General features: G+C 38.2%; 1 protein-coding gene and 1 pseudogene across 4 annotated transcripts in view; both read left to right on the forward strand.

The window, feature by feature from the left end:
- The first annotated feature begins 542 nt into the window (after nucleotides 1–542).
- Nucleotides 543–19,962, forward strand: part of XIAP (X-linked inhibitor of apoptosis) — a 49,862-nt gene continuing 30,442 nt past the window's right edge. For 2 of the 4 annotated variants that reach the window (XM_068533359.1, XM_068533362.1), the window contains exons 1-2: nucleotides 543–675; nucleotides 942–1,068. The gene's annotated coding sequence lies outside the window, so the exon portion shown is untranslated. The other 2 variants (XM_068533360.1, XM_068533361.1) reach the window with 2 other exon arrangements.
- LOC137756421 (glycine cleavage system H protein, mitochondrial-like) lies at nucleotides 14,097–18,418 on the forward strand (annotated as a pseudogene).

Below are 19,962 nucleotides of genomic sequence, written 5' to 3' on the forward strand. Positions count from 1 at the left end.
CAGCATATTTGAAATAAATCCAGGATATGATCAGCATTTTATGTACACAGATTTCCTTTGTTTTCCTTCCTTCTGCTTTCTTTCTTCCCTATTCATTTTCCCTTCATCTCCCAATCCCTTTCCCGCTCCCACTGACTGTCTTCCTTTTTCCTTTCACCTTCCCTCCTTGGATACAGGTCATATTCTAATCTCAGTTCTCTCGTTTATTAGCTGCGTGCTATTGGGGCAGTTAGCCTCTCTGGGCCTCAAATTTCCTCTGTTAAAATGGGTTTCATATGAGAGTGCCTACCTTAGAGGGTTGTCAAAATTACAACAAAGAACACGTCGACCACAGTGCCTGGTCTGTAGCAAGAACTCAACATGTTCGCTCTCTTCTCTGTCTTTTCATCCTTTTATCTCTATTCCCCGACTCCTCCACCCCGGAGCTCAGCGGGTAAAAGCCGTGGGAAAAATCACCTGAAGACTAAAAGCGGAAACGTTCGAGCTGGGGGCGGGGACTGCGCGGTGCCTATTGCGCATGCGCACCCGCTCCGTCAGGTTCTGGTCTCCAGCTAGGGGGGTGGGGTGTAGGGGCAAACAGGCCTTCGTTTGTCCCGGTTACCCTTTTCCGGCCCGGGGAAGTGGCAGGACCTCGGCGGAGTCCCGGGCGGGCTCAGCGCTAAGCGAGGGCTGGAGGTGTAACTTCGAAAATGGCGGAGGGGGAAGAAGGAGGGGTTTTACTGGGCGGGAGGCTGGCCTACCGGCGGGGCTGAGGCCAGGAGACCGTGGGGGGCCCAGCGGCGCGGCGGGGGCCGGAAACGGACGGGCCGCCCCGCGTGCCTTGTCTCTTTGAGGCCTTGGCGTGGACGCACTTTGGATTCCCCGACTCGGGGTTTCTCCGGGGAGTGGGCGGGCTGGTGGGTGCGAGTGAGGGAAACGAAGGGACTTCCGTTTCCTTCCAGGCTGGGGCCTGACCGCCGAGAGGGGTTGGCATTTCCATATTGGGGCTCGGGCCGCCCCTCCTCCAGGACCCTCCCCTCAGCACTGCTCCGGGCGCCGCGGGCGATCCAGGCCGGCTCTCCTGGCGCGGTGGGTACTGCCCGTACGGGCTTCCTCCTCCCTCCCCTTTCCTTCTCTCCTCTCCCCTCCCTCTCCTCGGGCCCCGCGCTGCGGGGGAGGGCGGGAAGGCAGCCCCTGCCCTGCGCAGGTGACCAGCCCGGAGCCCGGTGCCCAGGTTCCCGGGACTGCGGAAGAAAGGCGTGGGTGGCTTCAGGCCGCCCGGGTGCCTCCGTAAACCCCGTGACCCCTAAGGTAAATCGAGTCAAAGAACTTTTTTCTTTTTTTAATGATCAAAGGGGACTCCCCCCACCCCCACCCCATTCTGACTCCTGTGGCAGGTAAGGAGCTGGGTGGAGTGTGTCTGGGGAGGGCGTGTGAACCGAAAGAATAGGAGCCAAAGACCTTCCGGAAGAGGAAATTAGCTAGTAATTCTTTCCAACCTTTGCTGCCCTTGTCACCTCCCCAGCATATTCTGTGAGTAAAACAAAATTCAGTCTAACTTTCAGTTTCATTATTTTAACTCCATAATACCCTTGTTTTCTAATCGGGAGGAGGGGGAGTGGTTATTGCTGACACTAAGCAACAGCCCTCTCCACCTCCAAAAAAAGAAAAACGTCAATCAAAACTTTGTAAAAACGCATCAGATTTTAATAATCTACTACTTTGCTTTCAAATATAACTACGTCACTACTTATGTCACAAATGTACTACCTTGATAGTTAATGACACATAGAAATTTACTCTTGTAAGATTGGAGGTTGCTATTAGTGTTTCTTTCTTCTCTTTTTTTACTTAACATTTGTTATATCCAGTTCAAGAGAACACTGTTACAGACGGCCATTTTAGAATTACAACATTTTAGAGTTGGAAGGGATCTTAGTCCAAGCATGATATTTTACAAAAGCAGAAACTAAGGCACAGGAATATTTCATGGCTTGCCTAAGGCTACTCCATTACTTAGACTAGAACCCAGGTTGTCTGGCTCCTTGCTCACTGCTCTTTCTGCACAACTGCTCCACATAGCCTCCAAGCAAGAAAATTAAATGTATTCAGTGCACATTTGTGAAGCATGTACAACTTTGTGCCATACAACTGTTCTACCTTCTTTCAATATATTTAACATGCTTATGAAGCCAGAAGAAAGTGGCAGTAGTTTAGGTTAAAAAGATTTATATGTGCACACACATCTACTTGTATATGCTCAGATAACTTCTTGAAGGATGCACAAGAAAAATGTTAACAGTGGTTACTTATGGAGGGTGGAGGGGCGTGGGAAGCTTTTTACTTTGCACCTCAAATGTGACCTAATGTACTGTTTGAATTTCTTACCATAAACAAGTATTGATTTTATAACTAAAAACAAGTTTTAAAGTTTGCACACATATGTATATCAGTATAAGCAAGTATCAATGGTATGTGTATATATATTTATATACATATATGTATTTATGTATCAGTGATTTGTATTGTAAAATCCAGAATGGTTCATGTCAGCCCAACTGGCAAAGCAGGCCTGATTATTGGATGCTCATATTTCCTCTTTGGTTTGCTCCTATTGCCCCGAATGTGAGAAGGTAACAATATTATATTAGTCTTTATATATTTTTAGAAAATGTGCTAAGCTTTTAATTATTGAATTATGTAGCAAATTATAACATTCAGGATATCAAATTTGGCACAATGAAAAAATTCTGAACGTAGAATCTTTGTGGGTAGGAATCATTAAAAAAAAAATTTAAGACTGTAAAGTTCCCTGGTGATTAGTAGTTCAGCTCTTTTGTTTTTATGAACAGGTTAAGACACAAAAAGTGAATTGCCCAAGGTTATATATCTGATTATTAACAGAGCTTGTACTAGAGTCTAGGTCCTAGTCCGGTGCCCATTGTACTACACCTGTAATTTTATTGCTTTCTGGTGCATTCGATGACTCCAACGAGGGGGACAAAGTAATGCTGACTAAAGGTTAGTTAGGCCCATTTCAATAGATAAGAATTATTGTAAGTAATGTCTCAGTTAACTTGTATAGTGCTTGAAATATTTTAGTAATGTAAATGTTCCCCTTATATTTGGTTGTAAACATTAACTTGTTTAGTAAATCATTTGTTTATATTATAAATGCTTAGAGACTCCAAATATGAACTAATGATATTTCACTGTTTTTGTTTGGTCTCATATTTAAGCCTGGTAGCTGGTGCTTACAGAAAAAAAAAAGTGCTATGATTTAAAAAATAAGAAACAACTTACTGAGCACCTACTATATCTGCCAGGTATTGTACTATGTGGTAGAATTCAAAAGATGAATATGGCAAAATAGATGCCCTTGTTTTTTTGAGGATGGGAGATTATCATGAGCTGTCAATTCTCAAGGTTTGTCTCTGTGGTCTAATCTGGTAATAGTATTACATATTACAGAATGTAATCTGTAGCACTGTTTAAGGTCATTGTGTGAGTAGATTTGAGGAGATAAAAACAGTAGTGGTAACATAAGTTGACATTGAATTGAACAAATATTATTTTCATGTCTTAGAGGTCATGTGGTACAGTGGAAAGAACACTAGATTGAAAGCCTGAGTTCTTGTGTTGGCTTTGTTTCCAATTAGCTGTGGGATTGTGAGCAAATCACTCAACCTCGTTGCCTCCATGTTTCTTTTTTCTTTCTCATAAATTTTTAAGTATATTTATTCCACTTAATTCAAAACATGAAAAGAGCATTTGGAATATTATATATTATAAAAGAAATGTATCTACCATAAGAATTTGAGGCCAAACTTAAAAGTTATATGTTTTATCTACTTTGTGTATACTTAATAGATTGTCCTTTGTGTGATAAAAGCATATTTATGTCCATTTTGTAGGACTTGGTGTGGACTTTTATTATTTTTAATTATGGTACAGTTGTAGCTCTGCTATTTAATACATTTTGAGATTTGATTTGGTGTGATTGGTACCCAGTCTTTGTTATGGATACATGTGATTCACTATTATGATCTGCTTCTATAATGTATTCTCAAGGATATGGGATTTGGTGAAAAGTGAGGTTTACCTGCATAGACTATGAGTAGCTTGAACTCAGATGGTCAGACAGAAGTTGAACTGAGTAAGTTAAGGTTGATTTCCTAAACTGGGCAAAGGTGGTGCCGCTGTGTATTCCCTGGCATATCTATAAATACTTATATATGGTTTGAACTTTTATGCTTATTCCTGTAATAATTTTGTTGACCTCAAGACACAGGCTTCTCAGCATATATTGCTATGTGATATACCTTTGTATGGCTCCACCTAATTTTTTAAGCCTTGAAAGGGTACAGAGCCTAACATTTTTTACCTCACTGGACTACCCTTTCTGCCAGTAATCCTTATAGTAATTTCCTGTACTTATATTGGTCATAATCACTGGGTTTGCTTTTTTTACTGTCATTTACAGGCCACATGATCTTTGATGAGTAACAACCAGTCAGAAAACCAGTTTCCTCATATTTCAAAAGGCGGTATGATGTGCTGTGTAGGTTAAATTAGCTACCATATATGAAAAAATTCTAAATCGTGAAGCACATTACATATTTTAGTTATTATCAGAGGTAACATGGTAAAAGAGGATGGGCTGTGGAATCACACAAGCTCATGTTTAAATTTTGACCTTGTTAAAACAAATAGGATTAGAAACTTAGTTTAAATTCAGCATGTTTTAGTAGATTAGAGAAAATACATGTAGCTAAAATGATGGGGTGAAAGGAAATGAAAATTAGTTTATAGATAGTGTTTAGAACACGTGAGCATTCATTAAGTATGTTGTACTGTTTTAATTTGCCTTATAGTCACTTGTGGCAGTTTCCTTTACTTTGTTGTCATTTTTTAACTCAAGCCCAATGGAAGACAAACCTACTAAATGTTTGCTTATAGACAACAGAGTCTTTTAGATAGGACAAAATATTTTTACTGGGGAAAAAGAAAAGATGTTGGCTTTTATCAAGCACTTGTTTCAGCACTTGCTTGAGATCCCAACATGATCATGGAAGAGAATACTTAATTCTGAGAAAGATCTACGGTAGGTAGCACCCATTCACCAAATCATCCATCGAAAGAACTTCAGAATAGCACTTGTGGAACCATCTGATTTTTTTCAGTACTGCATCCTAATCACTCTGTCAGAATAAGTTATCTGGATGAGTATCAAACAGAATAAGTTCCAGATTCTATGGCCTTAGTCAATTCATTTAACTTCCTTATGCTTTAGTTTCCTTATCTTAAAATGAAAGAGTGATTTCTATTATCCTGTTCATTACAAATATAAGTAAATTATGTTGAACAAGTTTTGCTTGTGGATGTCTACAAAATATAATGATTTTACTTTTCAGTGTACTTGATTCTGAGCTGCCCTTTTGTAAAAATTATTTTAGGGAAATTTTTTTTGACCAAGGATCAGGGGAGACTCCTTTCTTACCAGTCCCCCAAATTAATTTATTATTATTATTATTATATAAACTTATTTATTTATTTTTGGCTGCGTTGGGTCTTCATTGCTACGCGCGGGCTTTCTCTAGTTGTGGCTAGAGGGGGGCTACTCCTCATTGTGGTGTGCGAGCTTCTCATTGCGGTGGCTTCTCTTGTTGCGGAGCACAGGCTCTAGGCACATGGGCTTCAGTAGTTGTGGCATGCGGGCTCTAGAGCACAGGCTCAGTAGTTGTGGTGCACGGGCTTAGTTGCTCCACAGCATGTGGGATCTTCCTGGAGCAGGGATCGAACCCATGTCACCTGCATTGGCAGGTGGATTCTTAACTACTGCACCACCAGGGAAGTCCAGTTTATTATTTTTTAAGGCATTGAGTGAAGAAGTTTAGAACTCCAGCGATAGACATCGCTCTGAACATTTTTCAATGAAATCTTTTATTTTCAACTCAAGTTAACAATAAGTAGCAGTCAGGTATTATTATTACCTGTGTTTCTCAGCCCTCTCTGCTAATGATTTACTGCCACCCAGGCAGTGAACCAGAAGACATGTGTTCATGGCCAACCACTGTGGACATGACCTGGTTACTGCTTTTACCTCTGGGAGTTGACCTGTATTTTTTTTTTTAACCTGATGTTTGACAGTAATATTACAAAGTATCAAGTTGGCAGAAATTCTCAGGATAGGCAAAAAGATAAGGACCTAAGAGTATATTCTTCCCTCTCCTTGTAATAAGTTATAAAAATTATCTTCTGTGAAGGAAGAGCCAAAACCTTGCAATAGCAAGCCCCGCTATTGATAGCTTACTGGGCCAGTTTATTCACAGATGAAGGAAGCATTGTCACATGGCAAATAGCCAAATAACACCCCCAGCCTGCTGGGCAGAATTATATAAGGCACCTTGACTAATCAAGAGTCCAACTGCTTTTTTCTTTTGATAAGAATCTAATATATTTGCTGGATAAAATTTAGAAAATTAAGAAAACCACAAAGAAGAAAATAAAAACCAGTAATCCCAGTGCACAGAGATAATAACCACAGTAGAATTTTGATGTGTAATTTAGCCTAAGTCTTTCTATATTGGTATTTTTTATAACTGGGATCATACTGAACAGTACTGGTTTATAACCAGCTCATTTCACCTAATACAACATCATGAACACATATCTGTGTTCTTTAGTATTCTTCTACAACCTGTAGTATACACATTACCAAAGTGGTGTTCTCTTTTGTTAGAATTGAGTTTTTTTGTTTTTATAAATAGCACTGTATTGAACATCCTTATATATACTGATCATTTCCTTAGCGTTAATGCTTAGTACTAGAATGGCTGGTTCAGAAACTAATATATTTTAAGACTTTTAGAATATATTGTCAGATTGCTTTCTAGAAAAGGTGTACCAGTTTTTAGTTCCACCAGCAAGAGTGCCTATTGTCCCATACTTTTACTGCTGGATTTTTACTGTTGGTAGTGATGGCAATCTCTGCCAAACAGGACAAAAATGGTATCTTTTAAAGTGTTTATTTCTTTGATTACTAATGATATTTAACATTTTTGCATACGTTTGTTGGCCATTAGTATTTGCCATTTATAAATTTGTCTATTTTCTATAGAGATGTTCATCGTAGATTAATAAGTGCTTTCAAGCTTTTTCTTAAGACTATTCTTAGTCAAAAACAAGATAGATTTAAAATAGCTGGTGATAGGATACACTCCTGTTTGAGACCACTTAATATTGCTGTTAAAAGCAAATAAACAGAAGGATACTCACTCCAACATTCTTTATAATAGCAAAAAATTGTTAGCTTTATAAATGTCCAGCAATGAAGGTGCATAACTGTATATATATAGAATATGTTAACATTTTTTTTTAATGTCTGAAACATTTATATTAACATATTTCCATACATATTTCCATACAAATACAAATATAAGATTTTTAGAAATTTCATATAATGTCTGAAACATTTATATTAACATATTTCCATACATATTTCCATACAAATACAAATATAAGATTTTTAGAAATTTCATGTAATGTCTGAAACATTTATATTAACATATTTCCATACAAATAACCCAATGAAAGTTTAGTATTAGTTGTTTTGCTTGTTTGTTTGTTTATACTGCAGGTTCTTATTAGTCATCAATTTTATACACATCAGTGTATACATGTCAATCCCAATCGCCCAATTCAGCACACCACCATCCCCACCTCACCGCAGTTTTCCCCCCTTGGTGTCCATATGTCCATTCTCTACATCTGTGTCTCAACTTCTGCCCTGCAAACCGGCTCATCTGTACCATTTTTCTAGGTTCCACATACATGCATTAATATACGATATTTGTTTTTCTCTTTCTGACTTACTTCACTCTGTATGACAGTCTCTAGATCCATCCACTTCTCAACAAATGACTCAATTTCGTTCCTTTTTATGGCTGAGTAATATTCCATTGTATATATGTACCACATCTTCTTTATCCATTCGTCTGTTGATGGGCATTTAGGTTGCTTCCATGACCTGGCTATTGTAAATAGTGCTGCAATGAACATTGGGGTGCGTGTGTCTTTTTGAATTACGGTTTGCTCTGGGTATATGCCCAGTAGTGGGATTGCTGGGTCATATGGTAATTGTATTTTTAGTTTTTTAAGGAACCTCCATATTGTTCTCCATAGTGGCTGTATCAATTGACATTCCCACCAACAGTGCAAGAGGGTTCCCTTTTCTCCACACCCTCTCCAGCATTTGTTGTTTGTAGATTTTCTGATGATGCCCATTCTAACTGGTGTGAGGTGATACCTCATTGTAGTTTTGATTTGCATTTCTCTAATAATTAGTGATGTTGAGCATCTTTTCATGTGCTTCGTGGCCGTCTGTATGTCTTCTTTGGAGAAATGTCTATTTAGGTCTTCTGCCCATTTTTGGATTGGGGTGTTTGTTTCTTTGATATTGAGCTGAATGAGCTGTTTATATATTTTGGAGATTAATCCTTTGTCCGTTGATTCGTTTGCAAATATTTTCTCCCATTCTGAGGGTTGTCTTTTCGTCTTGTTTATGGTTTCCTTTGCTGTGCAAAAGCTTTGAAGTTTCATTAGGTCCCATTTGTTTATTTTTGTTTTTATTTCCATTACTCTAGGAGGTGGATCAAAAAAGATCTTGCTGTGATTTATGTCAAAGAGTGTTCTTCCTATGTTTTCCTCTAAGAGTTTTATAGTGTCCAGTCTTATATTTAGGTCCCTAATCCATTTTGAGTTTATTTTTGTGTATGGTGTTAGGGAGTATTCTAATTTCATTCTTTTACATGTAGCTGTCCAGTTTTCCCAGCACCACTTATTGAAGAGACTGTCTTTTCTCCATTGTATATCTTTGCCTCCTTTGTCATAGATTAGTTGACCATAGGTGCGTGGGTTAATCTCTGGGCTTTCTATCTTGTTCCATTGATCTATGTTTCTGTTTTTGTGCCAGTACCATATTGTCTTGATTACTGTAGCTTTGTAGTATAGTCTGAAGTCAGGGAGTCTGATTCCTCCAGCTCCATTTTTTTCCCTCAAGACTGCTTTGGCTATTCGGGGTCTTTTGTGTCTCCATACAAATTTTAAGATGATTTGTTCTAGCTCCGTAAAAAATGCCATTGGTAATTTGATAGGGATTGCATTGAATCTGTAGATTGCTTTGGGTAGTATACTCATTTTCACAATGTTGATCCTTCCAATCCAAGAACATGGTATATCTCTCCATCTGTTGGTGTCATCTTTAATTTCTTTCATCAGTGTCTTATAGTTTTCTGCATACAGGTCTTTTGTCTCCCTAGGTAGGTTTATTCCTAAGTATTTTATTCTTTTTGTTGCAATGGTAAATGGGAGTGTTTCCATAATTTCTCTTTCAGATTTTTCATCATTAGTGTATAGGAATGCAAGAGATTTCTGTGCATTAATTTTGTATCCTGCAACTTTACCATATTCATTAATTAGCTCTAGCAGTTTTCTGGTGGCAGTTTTAGGATTCTCTATGTATAGTATCATGTCATCTGCAAACAGTGACAGTTTTACTTCTTCTTTTCCAATTTGTATTCCTTTTATTTCTTTTTCTTCTCTGATTGCCGTGGCTAGGACTTCCAGAACTATGTTGAATAATAGTGGTGAGAGTGGACATCCTTGTCTCGTTCCTGATCTTAGAGGAAATGCTTTCGGTTTTTCACCATTGAGAATGATGTTTGCTGTGGGTTTGTCATATATGGCCTTTATTATGTTGAAGTAGGTTCCCTCTGTGCCCACTTTCTGGAGAGTTTTTATCATAAATCGGTGTTGAATTTTGTCAAAAGCTTTTTCTGCATCTATTGAGATGATCATATGGTTTTTATTCTTCAATTTGTTAATATGGTGTATCACATTGATTGATTTGCGTATATTGAAGAATTCTTGCATCCCTGGGATAAATCCCACTTGATCGTGGTGTATGATCCTTTTAATGTGTTGTTGGATTCTGTTTGCTAGTATTTTGTTGAGGATTTTTGCATCTATATTCATCAGTGATATTGGTCTGTAATTTTCTTTTTTTGTAGTGTCTTTGTCTGGTTTTGGTATCAGGGTGATGGTGGCCTCATAGAATGAGTTTGGGAGTGTTCCTTCCTCTGAAATTTTTTGGAAGAGTTTGAGAAGGATAGGTGTTAGCTCTTCTCTAAATGTTTGATAGAATTCACCTGTGAAGCCATCTGGTCCTGGACTTTTGTTTGTTGGAAGATTTTTAATCACAGTTTCAATTTCATTACTTGTGATTGGTCTGTTCATATTTTCTGTTTCTTCCTGGTTCAGTCTTGGAAGTTTATACCTTTCTAAAAATTTGTCCATTTCTTCCAGGTTGTCCATTTTATTGGCATAAAGTTGCTTGTAGTAGTCTCTTAGGATGCTTTGTATTTCTGTGGTGTCTGTTGTAACTTCTCCTTTTTCATTTCTGATTTTATTGATTTGAGTCCTCTCCCTCTTTTTCTTGATGAGTCTGGCTAATGGCTTATCAATTTTGTTTATCTTCTCAAAGAACCAACTTTTAGTTTTATTGATCTTTGCTGTTGTTTTCTTTGTTTCTATTTCATTTATTTCTGCTCTCATCTTTATGATTTCTTTCCTTCTGCTAACTTTGGGTTTTGTTTGTTCTTCTTTCTCTAGTTTCTTTAGGTGTAAGGTTAGATTGTTTACTTGAGATTTTTCTTGTTTCTTTAGGTAGGCTTGTATAGCTATAAACTTCCCTCTTAGAACTGCTTTCGCTGCATCCCATAGGTTTTGGGTCGTCGTGTTTTCATTGTCATTTGTCTCTAGGTATTTTTTTATTTCCTCTTTGATTTCTTCAGTGATCTCTTGGTTATTTAGTAACGTATTGTTTAGCCTCCATGTGTTTGTCTTTTTTACGTTTTTTTCCCTGTAATTCATTTCTAATCTCATAGCGTTGTGGTCAGAAAAGATGCTTGATATGATTTCAATTTTCTTAAATTTACTGAGGCTTGATTTGTGACCCAAGATGTGATCTATCCTGGAGAATGTTCTGTGCGCACTTGAGAAGAACGTGTAATCTGCTGTTTTTGGATGGAATGTCCTATATATATCAATTAAATCTATCTGGTCTATTGTGTCATTTAAAGCTTCTGTTTCCTTATTTATTTTCATTTTGGATGATCTGTCCATTGGTGTAAGTGAGGTGTTAAAGTCCCCCACTATGATTGTGTTACTGTCAATTTCCTCTTTTATAGCTGTTAGCAGTTGCCTTATGTATTGAGGTGCTCCTATGTTGGGTGCATATATATTTATAATTGTTATATCTTCTTCTTGGATTGATCCCCTGATCATTATGTAGTGTCCTTCCTTGTCTCTTGTAACATTCTTTATTTTAAAGTCTATTTTATCTGATATGAGTATAGCTACTCCAGCTTTCTTTTGATTTCCATTTGCATGGAATATCTTTTTCCATCCCCTCACTTTCAGTCTGTATGTGTCCCTAGGTCTAAAGTGGGTCTCTTGTAGACAGCATATATATGGGTCTTGTTTTTGTATCCATTCAACCAGTCTATGTCTTTTGGTTGGGGCATTTAATCCATTCACGTTTAAGGTAATTATCGATATGTATGTTCCTATGACCATTTTCTTAATTGTTTTGGGTTTGTTTTTGTAGGTCCTTTTCTCCTCTTGTGTTTCCCACTTAGAGAAGTTCCTTTAGCATTTGTTGTAGAGCTGGTTTGGTGGTGCTGAATTCTCTTAGCTTTTGCTTGTCTGTAAAGCTTTTGATTTCTCCATCAAATCTAAATGAGATCCTTGCCGGGTAGAGTAATCTTGGTTGTAGGTTCTTCCCTTTCATCACTTTAAGTATATCATGCCACTCCCTTCTGGCTTGTAGAGTTTCTGCTGAGAAATCAGCTGTTAACCTTATGGGAGTTCCCTTGTATGTTATTTGTCGTTTTTCCCTTGCTGCTTTCAATAATTTTTCTTTGTCTTTAATTTTTGCCACTTTGATTACTATGCGTCTCGGCGTGTTTCTCCTTGGGTTTATCCTGTATGGGACTCTCTGCGCTTCCTGGACTTGGGTGGCTATTTCCTTTCCCATGTTAGGGAAGTTTTCGACTATAATCTCTTCAAATATTTTCTCTGGTCCTTTCTCTCTCTCTTCTCCTTCTGGGACCCCTATAATGCGAATGTTGTTGCGTTTAATGTTGTCCCAGAGGTCTCTTAGGCTGTCTTCATTTCTTTTCATTCTTTTTTCTTTATTCTGTTCCACAGCAGTGAATTCCACCATTCTGTCTTCCAGGTCACTTATCCGTTCTTCTGCCTCAGTTATTCTGCTATTGATTCCTTCTAGTGTAGTTTTCATTTCAGTTATTGTATTGGTCATCTCTGTTTGTTTGTTCTTTAGTTCTTCTAGGTCTTTGTTAATCATTTCTTGCATCTTCTCAATCTTTGCCTCCATTCTTATTCCGAGGTCCTGGATCATCTTCACTATCATTATTCTGAATTCTTTTTCTGGAAGGTTGCCTATCTCCACTTCATTTAGTTGTTTTTCTGGGGTTTTTTCTTGTTCCTTCATCTGATATATAGCCCTCTGCCTTTTCATCTTGTCTCTCTTTCTGTAACTGTGGGTTTTGGTCCACAGGCTGCAGGATTGTAGTTTTTCTTGATTCTGCTGTCTGTCCTCTGGTGGTTGAGGCTATCTAAGAGGCTTGATGGGAGGCTCTGGTGGTGGGTAGAGCTGACTGTTGCTGTGGCGGACAGAGCTCCGTCAGAATATGTTAACATTTGAGGTTTTTTTAAAATTTGTTTTATTTTTCGCTGCATTGGGTCTTCGTTGCTGCGCACGGGCTTTCTCTAGTTGCAGCGAGCGGGTGGCTTCTCTTGTTGCGGAGCACGGACTCTAGGCGCACAGGCTTCAGTAGTTGTGGCTCGCAGGCTCTACAGCGCAGGCTCAGTAGTTGTGGCGCACGGGCTTAGTTGCTCCGCGGCATGCGGGATCTTCCTGGACCAGGGCTAGAACCCATGTCCCCTGCATTGGCAGGCTTATTCTTAACCACTGTGCCACCAGGGAAGTCCGACATTTGTGTTTTTTAAAACCTATCTCTGGAGGAATGCAGAAGAAACTGGTAAGAGTGACTGCTTCTAGGAAGGGAACCAGAGGTATAAGGTATAAGGGGTGGAATGGATGCAGCTTTTGTACCTCTTGAATTATTTGGTCATGTGTGTATTTTCTCTTTTTAAAAATATACATCTAAAATTAATGTTCAGCAATATGGAATTGGTGAGGTTATGATGAATACATTCATACAGTCAGGTACTAGTCATCCATTTAAAATAATGTTCTAATCTAGATAAAAATTGATGTGGAGAGATGCTTATGATATATTATTAAATAGAAAAAAGCAAATTATAAAAATACCATATACTATAAATCCCCTTTAGAAATATTTATAACGTGCATGTGTTACATGCACACAGAAAAGGTTCTTAAAGGATAAACATATTAAAGTATTCACAGCCTGGATAGTAGGATTCTTTTTCCCCCTCTCTTTTAAAAAGGAAAACAGTTGTTTGTATTAAATATTGGGTTGATATCCATCATGAGATTTTGTTTTTCTGCCTGTTCTGATTTTAGCAAAGGTTTTAATCTAGACTCTGAGTAGGCATAAATAGTATTAATCTGTGTTATGGATCTACAGTTTGGGTTATATAGATGGTTTGTTTTTGAATCAAAGACTTGATTAACGAGCACTATAAATTGTCTTTAAGTTCTGAACAGTTTTCAGTAAAATGGAGGAGGGGATACTAGTGATCTTTAGCCTTTTTATTATCTTGAGTGAATTCTTGAGCCCAAACCCGTGTATTCTTCATGCAAAACATTCTTTTGGGGAACACATTCCTGCAATTTGTTGAAAAAGATGAGAGTAAAAAAAAAAACAAAGAAAAAGATGAGGGAATACCTTACTGTGGGTCCATTCTGAGAGAACTGTACCTGTGGAGTTAATTATTATAAATAATTTGGCAAACATTGGAGGTCTGGGCTCAAATTTAAGTATTACTATGACTTTCTAAATTAAGTATAGAACATGTAATTGATACTCCCTTTGTGGATTATCAGTATGGCCTTTCAGGTGTTTACAGAAGTAGGCTTCGTGATCAAGCATATATTGTAGGCAGCAGTATTAATAAGTTGATGTTATTGACTGAGCTTATGGGCTAAGTGCTCATTAATGCCATTCAGTTATTTGAATGGCTCTAGTGCTTAATTTTAGGGAGAGAACTTTTGATTCGACTGAATGTAATTAACCTCAAAAATGTTTTATTGACCATTTAACTTAAAGTTAAATGAAAATATGCCTCATAGTTTGAAGAACCTAGTAGTATAAATCAACGATTTGGCTAAAAGTTGAATTTTTAATTTTATTTATTTATTTATTTTGGCTGCATTGGGTCTTTGTTGCTGTGCGTGGGCTTCTTATTGCGGTGGCTTCTCTTGTTGTGGAGCACAGGCTCTAGGCGCACGTGCTTCAGTAGTTGTGGCTCGCGGGCTCTAGAACTCAGGCTCAGGAGTTGTGGCACACGGGCTTAGTTGCTCCGCGGCATGTGGGATCTTCCCGGACCAGGGATCGAACCCGTGTCCCCTGCATTGGCAGGCGGATTCTTAACCACTGCACCACCAGGGAAGTCCTAAAAGTTGAATTTTTATGTAAATGTATCATAGTATAAAAGCTGAATTTAAAAAATCATATATATACACATATATATGTATATGTATATATATATATATATATATATATATATATATACCCTTTTTGTTTAGGGCATGTCATTTTTAAAATACAGCTTTTTTATACTATGTCACATTTTTACGTAGATACATTTCTTAGATACTACAGCTTTGTAAATCAAAATGCTATTTCTAAGCAGGGAACTAACACTTTAAGATCATTAAAAGAGGGATTGAGGGACTTCCCTGGTGGTCCAGTGGTAAAGAATCTGCCCTCCAATGCATGGGACGCGGGTTCGATCCCTAGTCAGGGAACTAAGATCCCACATGCCACGGGGCAACTAAGCCCACCACGCCACAACTACTGAGCTTGCACACCTCAACTAGAGAGCCTGCGTGCCGCAAACTACAGAGCCCATGCGCTCTGGAACCCCCACGCTACAACTACAGAGCCCACGCGCCCTGGAGCCTGTGCGCCACAACTAGAGAAAAGAAAACCCGCACGCCACAACTAGAGAAAGACATGCACCGCAACAAAGAGCCCGTGTGCTGCAATGAAAGATCCCACATGCCACAACTAAGACCCAACACAGCCAAAAATAAATCTAAAAAATAATAATCTTAAAAAAAAAAAAGGGATTGACCTCCACTGGGTTAAGGAGAATGTTGCTTGTTTGACAAGATCTCTATGCTGGATCCTCTATAGGGGAAAAAAGCAACTGATGAGAAAAATCTTACAATATTTCTACGTATAATGAGCAAAGAGAGAATGTTAAGATAAATTTTAAATTATGATGGTGTTTTGGGTTAGCACATATAAGATTTTTATGATGTTACTATGAAAAGTTTTACAAATCTTATATTTTTGAAATGTGATTTTAGTGTAGGTTTTTATCACTGAGTTGTACTGTTTGCTTGGTATGCATATATTTCCTAGTTCGGTCACATTTCCTAGGCACAATGGCACATTACCAATTTTTAGTCCTCACAGTGATCTAAAGAGTCCAGTGGAGGTGGTGGGTGGGATGTGGGATAGTGATAGCAGTGACCTAATAGAGGTGCTCCAACATTCATTCTTTTGCCCAACGTTGATGAAGCACTACTGTGTGTCACGCATTGCTTTAGGCATTGGGAATACAAATGTGATAAGACAGAGCCCTTGCTATAAAGGACCTTCCTTCAAACAACGTACATATAGGTATACCTACAAACATACACACATGCAGAAATTATTCAGTCTTGTTCTAGTACAACTTGGCTCCTCAGCTATTTTTCTTCCTTTCTTTCTTCCTTTTTCTTTCTTTCTCTCTCTCTCTTTCTGTCTTTTTCTCTTTCTTTCTTTCTTTCTTTCTCTCTCTCTCTCTCTCTCTCTCTCCCTCCCTCCCTCCCTCCCTCTCTCTCTCTCTCTCTCTCTCTCTCTCTCTCTCTTTCTTTCTTTTCTCCCTCTCTCTCTCTCTTTCCGCACTGCGCAGCATGCGGGATCTTAGTTCCCCAACCAGGGATTGAACCCGTGCCCCCTGCAGTGGAAGCATGGAGTCTTAACCACTGGACCACCAGGGAAGCCCCCTCAGCAGATTATTTAGAGGATATAGTGAGGGCACAAAGAGTAGTCTACTAGGGTTCTGAATGGAGGAATCAGGAAAGATGTCATAGATGAGATTCAAAAAACATGTTTTCTGAGTTTTTAACAGATGCCCTTATTTAATTACATAATGTGTTTCAGTTAGCATGGTAGTACTGCAGTGGGAGCTAATAGGGTTATATTGTTTGCTTAATTTTTGTCATATTTTTAACATCATTGTATTGGGTTGGCCAAAAAGTTCCTTCAGGTTTTTCCGTATGCTCTTACGGAAAAACCCAAATGAACTTTTTGGCCAACCCAATATTAGTTTCTTAGGGCTGCCATAATAAAGTACCACAAACTGAGTGACTTAAAACAACAGAAATTCAGGGACTTCCCTGGTGGTCCAGTGGTTAAAACCACGCTTCCACTGCAGGAGGCCCGGGTTTGATGCCTGGTCAGGGAACTAAGATCCCACATGCCGCGTGGCACAGCCAAAAAAAAGAAAAAAATAAGAAATTAATTTTCTCACAGTTCTGGTAGCTAGACATCCAAAATCAAGGTGTTGGCAGGGACATGCTGTCTCTGAAGGTGCTGGGGAGAACCTGTTCCATGGCTTTCTCTTAGCTTCTGGTGTTGCCATTGATCCTTGGTGTTCCTTGGTTCGTCAATACATCATCACTCCAGTCTCTGCCTCTATCTTCACATGGCCATCTTCCCTGTGTTTCTTCTCCTTTTCCTACAAGAATATCAGTCATATTGGATGAGGGCATCCTAATGACCTTGTCTGAACTTGATTATATCTGCAAGGACCCTATATCCAAATAAGGTCACATTCCTAACCAGTGGTTAGGACTTCAACATAGTTTTGAAGGGGCACAATTCAACCCATAACAATCATTTAATTCCCTTTTAATGTGCCACGTCAATATAGTTACTTAAGAAATGCTTTTTCATGATGAGAGATTAGCAAAGCCCTTGGTTGCAGGGACGATAAGTATTTTTAGTTCATTAAATGAGTCTACAGTGACTGAATGAATTTCTTCCAGAGACCATAAGGGTGAAACACAGACAGGTTGTAGAGATCTATGAGCTCAATAGAAAAAGACTAAAGGTTTTGCTGCTTATTTGTTAAGAACAGTGATTTGTTATTCAGGTGCTACTTTGTCTTAAAAAGATATAATAAGTATTTGTAATTGTTAACTTTCAGTCATCAGAGATAGTTCCCTAGTATACCATCTTAAATAATTAAATTTATATTAATCTTCAAAATTACTTTCTTCAGTGTCTTGTACACATATAAAACTGCCTGCTTATTTTGTTCTAAGATGCTGTGATAACTGAAACTTATGATATTATGGGATAGATTGTTTTTTTAAATTACTTACACTGGGCTCTAGATGCTGTGCGGAGACCCTTTGCACCCCTGCGAACGTGGCGCTGCGAGTGGCGCACAGCGTGTGGGCCGCGATCTGCAGCCTGCGCGCCATCTCTGCGCCCAACGCGCCCTGCCCGCTGCGGCCCTGGGGACTGCGGGTGGGCGCCATCCGGGCGCTGCACACCGGCCCCGCTCTGCTGTCGGGTCGTAAATTCACAGACAAACATGAATGGGTAACAACAGAAAACGGTGTTGGAACAGTGGGAATCAGCAATTTTGCACAGGAAGCTTTGGGAGATGTTGTTTACTGTAGTCTGCCTGAAGTTGGGACAAAATTGAACAAACGAGGAATTTGGTGCTTTGGAAAGTGTGAAAGCTGCTAGTGAACTCTATTCTCCTCTATCAGGAGAAGTAACTAAAATTAATGAAGCTCTAGCAGAAAATCCAGGACTTGTCAACAAATCTTGTTATGAAGATGGTTGGCTGATCAAGACGACACTCACTAACCCTTCAGAACTAGATGAACTAATGAGTGAAGAAGCATATGAGAAATACATAAAATCTATTGAGGAGTGAAAATGGAACCCCTAAATAAACTAGTTTGAAACAACTTAATCTAGCATAGTTGTCTTAAATTAGTGGTGGATAGATTTTTAAAAAGCAACTTTTAGCAAAAGAAACTACTTGAAACAATGTTGCCTGAAGAAAATACCCCTTAACTTCCTAATGATTTCAGATAAACACTATGCATCTTTTTCACAACACCCTGTGATTTTTAGGCTAGTGTCCAGTTATAATACTCAGAATTCCTGAAATTATCTGTGGTAAAACTAGTTATAAAAATTATGTAATTCAAGGATAACATTGTTATCTTAACCTTATATAATATTGTAACTTGCTTACAGCCATCCCTGGATTTGGGTCAAAATACTCAATGAACTTGCCACTGGAAATAAATGACAGTGGAGAAAAGTTTGTTAGTTGTATAGCGTCCAGTGAAGAACATTACTATCTTAATTTTGCAATATACTATGTTTGCTGGTGCTATTTTTATACAGTGAAGCAACAGCCTTGCAGGAAAATAAGAAACAGTTTAATAATAAAATATTCAACTTCTTAAAAAAAATTACTTACACTGTAATAATTGACTACCAAATAGTAGTCACTTTAAGAAATTACTGTTAATTTTCATTTCAAGTAAGATTTTTATTAGAAAGCTTAATACTTAAATACATTTCTGAGTAGTTTTCTGATATTAAATCTCACAAAAATGTTTCCCTGCATGGGATTTTTTTTTCTATTGCTTTAACATTAGAGGTTTTTTTTTTCAATTAATCAAGAATTTATTTCTTCATATTTTTTTAACCATTTAGAGAAGCTATTCTTTAAAAGGGAATCATTTGATCCTTCATTGTTTTAATAGCACACAACTGTTACAAAGGCATCCATACTAGCCCTATTATAAGATGAATTAATAATTTTGGGGGGAATTATCTATAAACCACAGGGAACTTCATAATATTCTTAATTTCTATGTACATGCATACTGTAGTGCTTATGCACATTGTACAATGATAAATACCAAAGAAATCAGGTAAAGAATGAAAGTTCGCAGCCTCACACTTACTTGTTCTAAGTGGATGTGTGGGAAATAAATAGCCTAATGAAAATAATATAGATAAACTTAACTTGTCAGTGGTAAATACCACAGCTTTCTCTTAAAGTGTAGGCAGTGTTCCCAGAATAATCCCACTGAAGAAAATCCAAAATCTTTGCACAAAAAGTGCACAGGCTTGTCCTGTGTGTAAAAACCTTTTAATCTAAGTGCACTTTATATCCAGAACAATTTGCACTACTTGAATACAGATCTTCCTCAACTTACAATGAGGTTACATCCCAATAAAACCATCCTAAGTTGAAAGTATCATAAGCTGAAGATTCATTTAATACACCTAACCTACCAAACATCATAGCTTAGCCTAGCCTACTTTAAGTGTGCTCAGAACACTTACATTAGCTTACAGTTGGGCAAAATCATGTAACGCAAAGCCTATTTTATAATAAAGTGTGGAATGTCTCATGTAATTTATCAAATACTGAAAGTGAAAAATGGAATGGTTGTAAGGTACAGAAAATTTATGAGTATATCAGTTATTGACCCTCGTGATCTCCTGGGCTGACTGGTAGCTGTGGCTCGCCGTGCTGCCCAGCATCACTACAGAGTATCAGACTATGCTAGCCCAGGAAAAGATCAGAATTCGAAGTAGGGTTTCTACTGAATGCGTATCACTTTCGCACCGTTATAAACTGGAAAAATCA

This window comes from Eschrichtius robustus, chromosome X (genome assembly GCF_028021215.1).
Source record: "Eschrichtius robustus isolate mEscRob2 chromosome X, mEscRob2.pri, whole genome shotgun sequence".
Classification (NCBI taxonomy): domain Eukaryota; kingdom Metazoa; phylum Chordata; class Mammalia; order Artiodactyla; family Eschrichtiidae; genus Eschrichtius; species Eschrichtius robustus.